This window comes from Anomaloglossus baeobatrachus, unplaced genomic scaffold, assembly GCF_048569485.1.
Source record: "Anomaloglossus baeobatrachus isolate aAnoBae1 unplaced genomic scaffold, aAnoBae1.hap1 Scaffold_874, whole genome shotgun sequence".
NCBI lineage: Eukaryota > Metazoa > Chordata > Amphibia > Anura > Aromobatidae > Anomaloglossus > Anomaloglossus baeobatrachus.
The window spans coordinates 1-13,444 of NW_027445266.1; the positions used below are offsets into that span (position 1 = coordinate 1).

Sequence of the window (13,444 nt, forward strand, 5' to 3'; positions counted from 1 at the left end):
GGTGCGATCTCTCCGCTTCCACTCCAAAGAAAGTTACCTGTTTATTCCTATCATGCATTGGTTTTTGGGGTTTTCTTTGAGTAATGATGATCTCTTTAGTAGTCTGTTGGCGCCCTCTCCTGGAGGAATAGTTTGCTTGCTCTTGGACATTCTAAAAGAGAGGTCATGATAGACATTGAGCTTCTGAGCTCAATTGGGGACAGTCATGGGTGATGAATGTTTGCAACCTACTGCGAAGCCTCATACCGCAATATAAGGAACGTCAAATACTAAGAAAGGGCGGCCTATGAAAGAATTACTACTTTCAATAAGTACACTTAAACGGCTAATTGGGAATAGAAAAACTGTAAAAAGCCCTCTGAGAAAGCCCCCCTCTAACCTTTGATAGTAAGCTTTTCTGTAGTCTGCCTGTTGATGTATTTTCCGTTTGAACTGTGCACAACATGAAGAGACGGAACACTGGCGGCTTGTCACAATGCCCCCCGATGACATCACAATAGCGCTGCTGCCTAGAAAACAAGCTGCGCAGAAGAAGTTGTTCTTTGGGTGGGAGGGTGGGCTAGTGGAAGGAGGGGGCAATCTCTTTTTTTCCCGGGTGGTAGGGGGATGACAGGAGAAGGGAAGCGGGTGGTGAGAAAGGTACAGAGGGCAGGGTTTGGGGGCTGGGAAGGAAAGGGAAAAGATTAGGGTTTGGGGATGATGAAAGGGCTTTCTACGGGTAAGGATGGCAAAGGGTGGCAGTGACGGAAAGTCAGGCAACCTGTCCTGTCCGTCTTTTTGTATCGTGAATTGGAAAGACTGCAAGGGGGAGGGGAGTTGCTTGCGCCCTAAAGGAGGAGTTATTCAGATTCATTGCAGTGGGCGGCGGCTGCAAAACGCACCATTCTTCTTGTTTTGGCTCTGCAAAGCAGCCTTTTCAAGGGTTGGCTTGGGTGACAAAATGTCTTGTGTAGGCGTGGGTTTGTCTCCCTCTCGCTCTCTCTCCCTAAGATGTGTCCGGCATAGGCCAGGGTGCCACTCGAGGCCCAAACCAATTCTGGTTATCGCTTCTCGGCCTTTTGGCTAAGATCAAGTGTAGTATCTGTTCTTATCAGTTTAATATCTGATACGTCCCCTATCTGGGGACCATATATTAAATGGATTTTTAGAACAGGGAGATGGAAAAAGAGCTTGCTCTGTCCACTCCACGCATTGACCTGGTATTGCAGTACCTCCAGGAACGGTGCACCCCTTCTTAACCCAGTTTCCAAAAGCAGAACTCAATTCACCTGATTCATATTAGCCCGATTTAATGAATTGGAAGAAAGCATACGTCTTCATATGCACCTCAATTTGGCCCATTCACTTTTCACACTTCCTCCTTTTGTTTTTTATCTTTCACACTTTTGACTTTCTTTATTCATCCAAATAGCAAACTCATCACCACTCAACCTGACCAACTCGGCTATGTCCCCGTGCTGCAGTTCTCTGTCTTATCTAGATCATTTGCAATTGAATGGAATAGATCCCTTTTGGACAAAGTGGATTCACCTGCTGCTGCAGTGACCACAGGTGTGATAACATCTAGAATTGGCATCTGGTGCGATCTCTCCGCTTCCACTCCAAAGAAAGTTACCTGTTTATTCCTATCATGCATTGGTTTTTGGGGTTTTCTTTGAGTAATGATGATCTCTTTAGTAGTCTGTTGGCGCCCTCTCCTGGAGGAATAGTTTGCTTGCTCTTGGACATTCTAAAAGAGAGGTCATGATAGACATTGAGCTTCTGAGCTCAATTGGGGACAGTCATGGGTGATGAATGTTTGCAACCTACTGCGAAGCCTCATACCGCAATATAAGGAACGTCAAATACTAAGAAAGGGCGGCCTATGAAAGAATTACTACTTTCAATAAGTACACTTAAACGGCTAATTGGGAATAGAAAAACTGTAAAAAGCCCTCTGAGAAAGCCCCCCTCTAACCTTTGATAGTAAGCTTTTCTGTAGTCTGCCTGTTGATGTATTTTCCGTTTGAACTGTGCACAACATGAAGAGACGGAACACTGGCGGCTTGTCACAATGCCCCCCGATGACATCACAATAGCGCTGCTGCCTAGAAAACAAGCTGCGCAGAAGAAGTTGTTCTTTGGGTGGGAGGGTGGGCTAGTGGAAGGAGGGGGCAATCTCTTTTTTTCCCGGGTGGTAGGGGGATGACAGGAGAAGGGAAGCGGGTGGTGAGAAAGGTACAGAGGGCAGGGTTTGGGGGCTGGGAAGGAAAGGGAAAAGATTAGGGTTTGGGGATGATGAAAGGGCTTTCTACGGGTAAGGATGGCAAAGGGTGGCAGTGACGGAAAGTCAGGCAACCTGTCCTGTCCGTCTTTTTGTATCGTGAATTGGAAAGACTGCAAGGGGGAGGGGAGTTGCTTGCGCCCTAAAGGAGGAGTTATTCAGATTCATTGCAGTGGGCGGCGGCTGCAAAACGCACCATTCTTCTTGTTTTGGCTCTGCAAAGCAGCCTTTTCAAGGGTTGGCTTGGGTGACGAAAATGTCTTGTGTAGGCGTGGGTTTGTCTCCCTCTCGCTCTCTCTCCCTAAGATGTGTCCGGCATAGGCCAGGGTGCCACTCGAGGCCCAAACCAATTCTGGTTATCGCTTCTCGGCCTTTTGGCTAAGATCAAGTGTAGTATCTGTTCTTATCAGTTTAATATCTGATACGTCCCCTATCTGGGGACCATATATTAAATGGATTTTTAGAACAGGGAGATGGAAAAAGAGCTTGCTCTGTCCACTCCACGCATTGACCTGGTATTGCAGTACCTCCAGGAACGGTGCACCCCTTCTTAACCCAGTTTCCAAAAGCAGAACTCAATTCACCTGATTCATATTAGCCCGATTTAATGAATTGGAAGAAAGCATACGTCTTCATATGCACCTCAATTTGGCCCATTCACTTTTCACACTTCCTCCTTTTGTTTTTTATCTTTCACACTTTTGACTTTCTTTATTCATCCAAATAGCAAACTCATCACCACTCAACCTGACCAACTCGGCTATGTCCCCGTGCTGCAGTTCTCTGTCTTATCTAGATCATTTGCAATTGAATGGAATAGATCCCTTTTGGACAAAGTGGATTCACCTGCTGCTGCAGTGACCACAGGTGTGATAACATCTAGAATTGGCATCTGGTGCGATCTCTCCGCTTCCACTCCAAAGAAAGTTACCTGTTTATTCCTATCATGCATTGGTTTTTGGGGTTTTCTTTGAGTAATGATGATCTCTTTAGTAGTCTGTTGGCGCCCTCTCCTGGAGGAATAGTTTGCTTGCTCTTGGACATTCTAAAAGAGAGGTCATGATAGACATTGAGCTTCTGAGCTCAATTGGGGACAGTCATGGGTGATGAATGTTTGCAACCTACTGCGAAGCCTCATACCGCAATATAAGGAACGTCAAATACTAAGAAAGGGCGGCCTATGAAAGAATTACTACTTTCAATAAGTACACTTAAACGGCTAATTGGGAATAGAAAAACTGTAAAAAGCCCTCTGAGAAAGCCCCCCTCTAACCTTTGATAGTAAGCTTTTCTGTAGTCTGCCTGTTGATGTATTTTCCGTTTGAACTGTGCACAACATGAAGAGACGGAACACTGGCGGCTTGTCACAATGCCCCCCGATGACATCACAATAGCGCTGCTGCCTAGAAAACAAGCTGCGCAGAAGAAGTTGTTCTTTGGGTGGGAGGGTGGGCTAGTGGAAGGAGGGGGCAATCTCTTTTTTTCCCGGGTGGTAGGGGGATGACAGGAGAAGGGAAGCGGGTGGTGAGAAAGGTACAGAGGGCAGGGTTTGGGGGCTGGGAAGGAAAGGGAAAAGATTAGGGTTTGGGGATGATGAAAGGGCTTTCTACGGGTAAGGATGGCAAAGGGTGGCAGTGACGGAAAGTCAGGCAACCTGTCCTGTCCGTCTTTTTGTATCGTGAATTGGAAAGACTGCAAGGGGGAGGGGAGTTGCTTGCGCCCTAAAGGAGGAGTTATTCAGATTCATTGCAGTGGGCGGCGGCTGCAAAACGCACCATTCTTCTTGTTTTGGCTCTGCAAAGCAGCCTTTTCAAGGGTTGGCTTGGGTGACAAAATGTCTTGTGTAGGCGTGGGTTTGTCTCCCTCTCGCTCTCTCTCCCTAAGATGTGTCCGGCATAGGCCAGGGTGCCACTCGAGGCCCAAACCAATTCTGGTTATCGCTTCTCGGCCTTTTGGCTAAGATCAAGTGTAGTATCTGTTCTTATCAGTTTAATATCTGATACGTCCCCTATCTGGGGACCATATATTAAATGGATTTTTAGAACAGGGAGATGGAAAAAGAGCTTGCTCTGTCCACTCCACGCATTGACCTGGTATTGCAGTACCTCCAGGAACGGTGCACCCCTTCTTAACCCAGTTTCCAAAAGCAGAACTCAATTCACCTGATTCATATTAGCCCGATTTAATGAATTGGAAGAAAGCATACGTCTTCATATGCACCTCAATTTGGCCCATTCACTTTTCACACTTCCTCCTTTTGTTTTTTATCTTTCACACTTTTGACTTTCTTTATTCATCCAAATAGCAAACTCATCACCACTCAACCTGACCAACTCGGCTATGTCCCCGTGCTGCAGTTCTCTGTCTTATCTAGATCATTTGCAATTGAATGGAATAGATCCCTTTTGGACAAAGTGGATTCACCTGCTGCTGCAGTGACCACAGGTGTGATAACATCTAGAATTGGCATCTGGTGCGATCTCTCCGCTTCCACTCCAAAGAAAGTTACCTGTTTATTCCTATCATGCATTGGTTTTTGGGGTTTTCTTTGAGTAATGATGATCTCTTTAGTAGTCTGTTGGCGCCCTCTCCTGGAGGAATAGTTTGCTTGCTCTTGGACATTCTAAAAGAGAGGTCATGATAGACATTGAGCTTCTGAGCTCAATTGGGGACAGTCATGGGTGATGAATGTTTGCAACCTACTGCGAAGCCTCATACCGCAATATAAGGAACGTCAAATACTAAGAAAGGGCGGCCTATGAAAGAATTACTACTTTCAATAAGTACACTTAAACGGCTAATTGGGAATAGAAAAACTGTAAAAAGCCCTCTGAGAAAGCCCCCCTCTAACCTTTGATAGTAAGCTTTTCTGTAGTCTGCCTGTTGATGTATTTTCCGTTTGAACTGTGCACAACATGAAGAGACGGAACACTGGCGGCTTGTCACAATGCCCCCCGATGACATCACAATAGCGCTGCTGCCTAGAAAACAAGCTGCGCAGAAGAAGTTGTTCTTTGGGTGGGAGGGTGGGCTAGTGGAAGGAGGGGGCAATCTCTTTTTTTCCCGGGTGGTAGGGGGATGACAGGAGAAGGGAAGCGGGTGGTGAGAAAGGTACAGAGGGCAGGGTTTGGGGGCTGGGAAGGAAAGGGAAAAGATTAGGGTTTGGGGATGATGAAAGGGCTTTCTACGGGTAAGGATGGCAAAGGGTGGCAGTGACGGAAAGTCAGGCAACCTGTCCTGTCCGTCTTTTTGTATCGTGAATTGGAAAGACTGCAAGGGGGAGGGGAGTTGCTTGCGCCCTAAAGGAGGAGTTATTCAGATTCATTGCAGTGGGCGGCGGCTGCAAAACGCACCATTCTTCTTGTTTTGGCTCTGCAAAGCAGCCTTTTCAAGGGTTGGCTTGGGTGACAAAATGTCTTGTGTAGGCGTGGGTTTGTCTCCCTCTCGCTCTCTCTCCCTAAGATGTGTCCGGCATAGGCCAGGGTGCCACTCGAGGCCCAAACCAATTCTGGTTATCGCTTCTCGGCCTTTTGGCTAAGATCAAGTGTAGTATCTGTTCTTATCAGTTTAATATCTGATACGTCCCCTATCTGGGGACCATATATTAAATGGATTTTTAGAACAGGGAGATGGAAAAAGAGCTTGCTCTGTCCACTCCACGCATTGACCTGGTATTGCAGTACCTCCAGGAACGGTGCACCCCTTCTTAACCCAGTTTCCAAAAGCAGAACTCAATTCACCTGATTCATATTAGCCCGATTTAATGAATTGGAAGAAAGCATACGTCTTCATATGCACCTCAATTTGGCCCATTCACTTTTCACACTTCCTCCTTTTGTTTTTTATCTTTCACACTTTTGACTTTCTTTATTCATCCAAATAGCAAACTCATCACCACTCAACCTGACCAACTCGGCTATGTCCCCGTGCTGCAGTTCTCTGTCTTATCTAGATCATTTGCAATTGAATGGAATAGATCCCTTTTGGACAAAGTGGATTCACCTGCTGCTGCAGTGACCACAGGTGTGATAACATCTAGAATTGGCATCTGGTGCGATCTCTCCGCTTCCACTCCAAAGAAAGTTACCTGTTTATTCCTATCATGCATTGGTTTTTGGGGTTTTCTTTGAGTAATGATGATCTCTTTAGTAGTCTGTTGGCGCCCTCTCCTGGAGGAATAGTTTGCTTGCTCTTGGACATTCTAAAAGAGAGGTCATGATAGACATTGAGCTTCTGAGCTCAATTGGGGACAGTCATGGGTGATGAATGTTTGCAACCTACTGCGAAGCCTCATACCGCAATATAAGGAACGTCAAATACTAAGAAAGGGCGGCCTATGAAAGAATTACTACTTTCAATAAGTACACTTAAACGGCTAATTGGGAATAGAAAAACTGTAAAAAGCCCTCTGAGAAAGCCCCCCTCTAACCTTTGATAGTAAGCTTTTCTGTAGTCTGCCTGTTGATGTATTTTCCGTTTGAACTGTGCACAACATGAAGAGACGGAACACTGGCGGCTTGTCACAATGCCCCCCGATGACATCACAATAGCGCTGCTGCCTAGAAAACAAGCTGCGCAGAAGAAGTTGTTCTTTGGGTGGGAGGGTGGGCTAGTGGAAGGAGGGGGCAATCTCTTTTTTTCCCGGGTGGTAGGGGGATGACAGGAGAAGGGAAGCGGGTGGTGAGAAAGGTACAGAGGGCAGGGTTTGGGGGCTGGGAAGGAAAGGGAAAAGATTAGGGTTTGGGGATGATGAAAGGGCTTTCTACGGGTAAGGATGGCAAAGGGTGGCAGTGACGGAAAGTCAGGCAACCTGTCCTGTCCGTCTTTTTGTATCGTGAATTGGAAAGACTGCAAGGGGGAGGGGAGTTGCTTGCGCCCTAAAGGAGGAGTTATTCAGATTCATTGCAGTGGGCGGCGGCTGCAAAACGCACCATTCTTCTTGTTTTGGCTCTGCAAAGCAGCCTTTTCAAGGGTTGGCTTGGGTGACAAAATGTCTTGTGTAGGCGTGGGTTTGTCTCCCTCTCGCTCTCTCTCCCTAAGATGTGTCCGGCATAGGCCAGGGTGCCACTCGAGGCCCAAACCAATTCTGGTTATCGCTTCTCGGCCTTTTGGCTAAGATCAAGTGTAGTATCTGTTCTTATCAGTTTAATATCTGATACGTCCCCTATCTGGGGACCATATATTAAATGGATTTTTAGAACAGGGAGATGGAAAAAGAGCTTGCTCTGTCCACTCCACTCATTGACCTGGTATTGCAGTACCTCCAGGAACGGTGCACCCCTTCTTAACCCAGTTTCCAAAAGCAGAACTCAATTCACCTGATTCATATTAGCCCGATTTAATGAATTGGAAGAAAGCATACGTCTTCATATGCACCTCAATTTGGCCCATTCACTTTTCACACTTCCTCCTTTTGTTTTTTATCTTTCACACTTTTGACTTTCTTTATTCATCCAAATAGCAAACTCATCACCACTCAACCTGACCAACTCGGCTATGTCCCCGTGCTGCAGTTCTCTGTCTTATCTAGATCATTTGCAATTGAATGGAATAGATCCCTTTTGGACAAAGTGGATTCACCTGCTGCTGCAGTGACCACAGGTGTGATAACATCTAGAATTGGCATCTGGTGCGATCTCTCCGCTTCCACTCCAAAGAAAGTTACCTGTTTATTCCTATCATGCATTGGTTTTTGGGGTTTTCTTTGAGTAATGATGATCTCTTTAGTAGTCTGTTGGCGCCCTCTCCTGGAGGAATAGTTTGCTTGCTCTTGGACATTCTAAAAGAGAGGTCATGATAGACATTGAGCTTCTGAGCTCAATTGGGGACAGTCATGGGTGATGAATGTTTGCAACCTACTGCGAAGCCTCATACCGCAATATAAGGAACGTCAAATACTAAGAAAGGGCGGCCTATGAAAGAATTACTACTTTCAATAAGTACACTTAAACGGCTAATTGGGAATAGAAAAACTGTAAAAAGCCCTCTGAGAAAGCCCCCCTCTAACCTTTGATAGTAAGCTTTTCTGTAGTCTGCCTGTTGATGTATTTTCCGTTTGAACTGTGCACAACATGAAGAGACGGAACACTGGCGGCTTGTCACAATGCCCCCCGATGACATCACAATAGCGCTGCTGCCTAGAAAACAAGCTGCGCAGAAGAAGTTGTTCTTTGGGTGGGAGGGTGGGCTAGTGGAAGGAGGGGGCAATCTCTTTTTTTCCCGGGTGGTAGGGGGATGACAGGAGAAGGGAAGCGGGTGGTGAGAAAGGTACAGAGGGCAGGGTTTGGGGGCTGGGAAGGAAAGGGAAAAGATTAGGGTTTGGGGATGATGAAAGGGCTTTCTACGGGTAAGGATGGCAAAGGGTGGCAGTGACGGAAAGTCAGGCAACCTGTCCTGTCCGTCTTTTTGTATCGTGAATTGGAAAGACTGCAAGGGGGAGGGGAGTTGCTTGCGCCCTAAAGGAGGAGTTATTCAGATTCATTGCAGTGGGCGGCGGCTGCAAAACGCACCATTCTTCTTGTTTTGGCTCTGCAAAGCAGCCTTTTCAAGGGTTGGCTTGGGTGACAAAATGTCTTGTGTAGGCGTGGGTTTGTCTCCCTCTCGCTCTCTCTCCCTAAGATGTGTCCGGCATAGGCCAGGGTGCCACTCGAGGCCCAAACCAATTCTGGTTATCGCTTCTCGGCCTTTTGGCTAAGATCAAGTGTAGTATCTGTTCTTATCAGTTTAATATCTGATACGTCCCCTATCTGGGGACCATATATTAAATGGATTTTTAGAACAGGGAGATGGAAAAAGAGCTTGCTCTGTCCACTCCACGCATTGACCTGGTATTGCAGTACCTCCAGGAACGGTGCACCCCTTCTTAACCCAGTTTCCAAAAGCAGAACTCAATTCACCTGATTCATATTAGCCCGATTTAATGAATTGGAAGAAAGCATACGTCTTCATATGCACCTCAATTTGGCCCATTCACTTTTCACACTTCCTCCTTTTGTTTTTTATCTTTCACACTTTTGACTTTCTTTATTCATCCAAATAGCAAACTCATCACCACTCAACCTGACCAACTCGGCTATGTCCCCGTGCTGCAGTTCTCTGTCTTATCTAGATCATTTGCAATTGAATGGAATAGATCCCTTTTGGACAAAGTGGATTCACCTGCTGCTGCAGTGACCACAGGTGTGATAACATCTAGAATTGGCATCTGGTGCGATCTCTCCGCTTCCACTCCAAAGAAAGTTACCTGTTTATTCCTATCATGCATTGGTTTTTGGGGTTTTCTTTGAGTAATGATGATCTCTTTAGTAGTCTGTTGGCGCCCTCTCCTGGAGGAATAGTTTGCTTGCTCTTGGACATTCTAAAAGAGAGGTCATGATAGACATTGAGCTTCTGAGCTCAATTGGGGACAGTCATGGGTGATGAATGTTTGCAACCTACTGCGAAGCCTCATACCGCAATATAAGGAACGTCAAATACTAAGAAAGGGCGGCCTATGAAAGAATTACTACTTTCAATAAGTACACTTAAACGGCTAATTGGGAATAGAAAAACTGTAAAAAGCCCTCTGAGAAAGCCCCCCTCTAACCTTTGATAGTAAGCTTTTCTGTAGTCTGCCTGTTGATGTATTTTCCGTTTGAACTGTGCACAACATGAAGAGACGGAACACTGGCGGCTTGTCACAATGCCCCCCGATGACATCACAATAGCGCTGCTGCCTAGAAAACAAGCTGCGCAGAAGAAGTTGTTCTTTGGGTGGGAGGGTGGGCTAGTGGAAGGAGGGGGCAATCTCTTTTTTTCCCGGGTGGTAGGGGGATGACAGGAGAAGGGAAGCGGGTGGTGAGAAAGGTACAGAGGGCAGGGTTTGGGGGCTGGGAAGGAAAGGGAAAAGATTAGGGTTTGGGGATGATGAAAGGGCTTTCTACGGGTAAGGATGGCAAAGGGTGGCAGTGACGGAAAGTCAGGCAACCTGTCCTGTCCGTCTTTTTGTATCGTGAATTGGAAAGACTGCAAGGGGGAGGGGAGTTGCTTGCGCCCTAAAGGAGGAGTTATTCAGATTCATTGCAGTGGGCGGCGGCTGCAAAACGCACCATTCTTCTTGTTTTGGCTCTGCAAAGCAGCCTTTTCAAGGGTTGGCTTGGGTGACAAAATGTCTTGTGTAGGCGTGGGTTTGTCTCCCTCTCGCTCTCTCTCCCTAAGATGTGTCCGGCATAGGCCAGGGTGCCACTCGAGGCCCAAACCAATTCTGGTTATCGCTTCTCGGCCTTTTGGCTAAGATCAAGTGTAGTATCTGTTCTTATCAGTTTAATATCTGATACGTCCCCTATCTGGGGACCATATATTAAATGGATTTTTAGAACAGGGAGATGGAAAAAGAGCTTGCTCTGTCCACTCCACGCATTGACCTGGTATTGCAGTACCTCCAGGAACGGTGCACCCCTTCTTAACCCAGTTTCCAAAAGCAGAACTCAATTCACCTGATTCATATTAGCCCGATTTAATGAATTGGAAGAAAGCATACGTCTTCATATGCACCTCAATTTGGCCCATTCACTTTTCACACTTCCTCCTTTTGTTTTTTATCTTTCACACTTTTGACTTTCTTTATTCATCCAAATAGCAAACTCATCACCACTCAACCTGACCAACTCGGCTATGTCCCCGTGCTGCAGTTCTCTGTCTTATCTAGATCATTTGCAATTGAATGGAATAGATCCCTTTTGGACAAAGTGGATTCACCTGCTGCTGCAGTGACCACAGGTGTGATAACATCTAGAATTGGCATCTGGTGCGATCTCTCCGCTTCCACTCCAAAGAAAGTTACCTGTTTATTCCTATCATGCATTGGTTTTTGGGGTTTTCTTTGAGTAATGATGATCTCTTTAGTAGTCTGTTGGCGCCCTCTCCTGGAGGAATAGTTTGCTTGCTCTTGGACATTCTAAAAGAGAGGTCATGATAGACATTGAGCTTCTGAGCTCAATTGGGGACAGTCATGGGTGATGAATGTTTGCAACCTACTGCGAAGCCTCATACCGCAATATAAGGAACGTCAAATACTAAGAAAGGGCGGCCTATGAAAGAATTACTACTTTCAATAAGTACACTTAAACGGCTAATTGGGAATAGAAAAACTGTAAAAAGCCCTCTGAGAAAGCCCCCCTCTAACCTTTGATAGTAAGCTTTTCTGTAGTCTGCCTGTTGATGTATTTTCCGTTTGAACTGTGCACAACATGAAGAGACGGAACACTGGCGGCTTGTCACAATGCCCCCCGATGACATCACAATAGCGCTGCTGCCTAGAAAACAAGCTGCGCAGAAGAAGTTGTTCTTTGGGTGGGAGGGTGGGCTAGTGGAAGGAGGGGGCAATCTCTTTTTTTCCCGGGTGGTAGGGGGATGACAGGAGAAGGGAAGCGGGTGGTGAGAAAGGTACAGAGGGCAGGGTTTGGGGGCTGGGAAGGAAAGGGAAAAGATTAGGGTTTGGGGATGATGAAAGGGCTTTCTACGGGTAAGGATGGCAAAGGGTGGCAGTGACGGAAAGTCAGGCAACCTGTCCTGTCCGTCTTTTTGTATCGTGAATTGGAAAGACTGCAAGGGGGAGGGGAGTTGCTTGCGCCCTAAAGGAGGAGTTATTCAGATTCATTGCAGTGGGCGGCGGCTGCAAAACGCACCATTCTTCTTGTTTTGGCTCTGCAAAGCAGCCTTTTCAAGGGTTGGCTTGGGTGACAAAATGTCTTGTGTAGGCGTGGGTTTGTCTCCCTCTCGCTCTCTCTCCCTAAGATGTGTCCGGCATAGGCCAGGGTGCCACTCGAGGCCCAAACCAATTCTGGTTATCGCTTCTCGGCCTTTTGGCTAAGATCAAGTGTAGTATCTGTTCTTATCAGTTTAATATCTGATACGTCCCCTATCTGGGGACCATATATTAAATGGATTTTTAGAACAGGGAGATGGAAAAAGAGCTTGCTCTGTCCACTCCACGCATTGACCTGGTATTGCAGTACCTCCAGGAACGGTGCACCCCTTCTTAACCCAGTTTCCAAAAGCAGAACTCAATTCACCTGATTCATATTAGCCCGATTTAATGAATTGGAAGAAAGCATACGTCTTCATATGCACCTCAATTTGGCCCATTCACTTTTCACACTTCCTCCTTTTGTTTTTTATCTTTCACACTTTTGACTTTCTTTATTCATCCAAATAGCAAACTCATCACCACTCAACCTGACCAACTCGGCTATGTCCCCGTGCTGCAGTTCTCTGTCTTATCTAGATCATTTGCAATTGAATGGAATAGATCCCTTTTGGACAAAGTGGATTCACCTGCTGCTGCAGTGACCACAGGTGTGATAACATCTAGAATTGGCATCTGGTGCGATCTCTCCGCTTCCACTCCAAAGAAAGTTACCTGTTTATTCCTATCATGCATTGGTTTTTGGGGTTTTCTTTGAGTAATGATGATCTCTTTAGTAGTCTGTTGGCGCCCTCTCCTGGAGGAACAGTTTGCTTGCTCTTGGACATTCTAAAAGAGAGGTCATGATAGACATTGAGCTTCTGAGCTCAATTGGGGACAGTCATGGGTGATGAATGTTTGCAACCTACTGCGAAGCCTCATACCGCAATATAAGGAACGTCAAATACTAAGAAAGGGCGGCCTATGAAAGAATTACTACTTTCAATAAGTACACTTAAACGGCTAATTGGGAATAGAAAAACTGTAAAAAGCCCTCTGAGAAAGCCCCCCTCTAACCTTTGATAGTAAGCTTTTCTGTAGTCTGCCTGTTGATGTATTTTCCGTTTGAACTGTGCACAACATGAAGAGACGGAACACTGGCGGCTTGTCACAATGCCCCCCGATGACATCACAATAGCGCTGCTGCCTAGAAAACAAGCTGCGCAGAAGAAGTTGTTCTTTGGGTGGGAGGGTGGGCTAGTGGAAGGAGGGGGCAATCTCTTTTTTTCCCGGGTGGTAGGGGGATGACAGGAGAAGGGAAGCGGGTGGTGAGAAAGGTACAGAGGGCAGGGTTTGGGGGCTGGGAAGGAAAGGGAAAAGATTAGGGTTTGGGGATGATGAAAGGGCTTTCTACGGGTAAGGATGGCAAAGGGTGGCAGTGACGGAAAGTCAGGCAACCTGTCCTGTCCGTCTTTTTGTATCGTGAATTGGAAAGACTGCAAGGGGGAGGGGAGTTG

General features: G+C 46.4%; 8 non-coding genes across 8 annotated transcripts; all 8 read left to right on the forward strand.

Moving 5' to 3' along the window:
• The first annotated feature begins 1,042 nt into the window (after window positions 1-1,042).
• On the forward strand, window positions 1,043-1,233 carry LOC142288917 (U2 spliceosomal RNA). The gene has a single exon (XR_012749501.1). It is a non-coding gene; the product is annotated as a U2 spliceosomal RNA (small nuclear RNA).
• A 1,388-nt stretch (window positions 1,234-2,621) lies between these two features.
• Window positions 2,622-2,812, forward strand: LOC142288928 (U2 spliceosomal RNA). The gene has a single exon (XR_012749512.1). It is a non-coding gene; the product is annotated as a U2 spliceosomal RNA (small nuclear RNA).
• A 1,387-nt stretch (window positions 2,813-4,199) lies between these two features.
• LOC142288940 (U2 spliceosomal RNA) lies at window positions 4,200-4,390 on the forward strand. Its single transcript, XR_012749523.1, has one exon. It is a non-coding gene; the product is annotated as a U2 spliceosomal RNA (small nuclear RNA).
• A 1,387-nt stretch (window positions 4,391-5,777) lies between these two features.
• On the forward strand, window positions 5,778-5,968 carry LOC142288952 (U2 spliceosomal RNA). Its single transcript, XR_012749533.1, has one exon. It is a non-coding gene; the product is annotated as a U2 spliceosomal RNA (small nuclear RNA).
• A 1,387-nt stretch (window positions 5,969-7,355) lies between these two features.
• Window positions 7,356-7,546, forward strand: LOC142288947 (U2 spliceosomal RNA). Its single transcript, XR_012749530.1, has one exon. It is a non-coding gene; the product is annotated as a U2 spliceosomal RNA (small nuclear RNA).
• Window positions 7,547-8,933: 1,387 nt separating this feature from the next.
• On the forward strand, window positions 8,934-9,124 carry LOC142288958 (U2 spliceosomal RNA). Its single transcript, XR_012749536.1, has one exon. It is a non-coding gene; the product is annotated as a U2 spliceosomal RNA (small nuclear RNA).
• Window positions 9,125-10,511: 1,387 nt separating this feature from the next.
• LOC142288918 (U2 spliceosomal RNA) lies at window positions 10,512-10,702 on the forward strand. The gene has a single exon (XR_012749502.1). It is a non-coding gene; the product is annotated as a U2 spliceosomal RNA (small nuclear RNA).
• A 1,387-nt stretch (window positions 10,703-12,089) lies between these two features.
• LOC142288919 (U2 spliceosomal RNA) lies at window positions 12,090-12,280 on the forward strand. Its single transcript, XR_012749503.1, has one exon. It is a non-coding gene; the product is annotated as a U2 spliceosomal RNA (small nuclear RNA).
• Window positions 12,281-13,444: the final 1,164 nt, after the last annotated feature.